Here is a 503-nt window from a genome sequence, read left to right as displayed (position 1 = left end):
GCCGTGACGCCGGCCCGCCCGGTTTGGCCTTGCCCCGCTGTTCCTCGGGGAGATGCGCTCGCAGCCCCCCGGGCTCTCCGCCCACATCGGGGACCGGGGATCCCGAGGGGTTTGCAACGACGGAGGGAGCTGGGATTGCCTTGGTCACGTCTCCCCGAGCTCCTCCACTGTAGCGGGGCGGGGGCAGCTCGACCACGGGGGTCTTCGCAGAAGACTTGAGATGTGCAGACAGTTGTCCCTTCGGGAGTCCTGTGTTGGCCTTGCCACTGAACTGGGGCTTGACCGTACCCATGGTGCGCGGGGACGGGGACCACGCCGGCCGGCTCCGTCTCCCCCGGCTCCGTTCGATTCCACTCCCATCCCCCCGTCGCCTCAAGCTAAGCCGCTTGGGGAAATCCTCAGAATCCTCAGGTCAATCCTCGCTAAGGCCGCGGCCCCTTCCCTCCTTCCCTTGAGCTCGGATCCGGGATACTCCCGGTGCCGGGGGGCGGGGGGGCAGCACA

Source organism: Geospiza fortis, unplaced genomic scaffold (genome assembly GCF_000277835.1).
Source record: "Geospiza fortis unplaced genomic scaffold, GeoFor_1.0 scaffold173, whole genome shotgun sequence".
Lineage (NCBI taxonomy): Eukaryota > Metazoa > Chordata > Aves > Passeriformes > Thraupidae > Geospiza > Geospiza fortis.
This window is presented reverse-complemented; position numbering follows the sequence as displayed.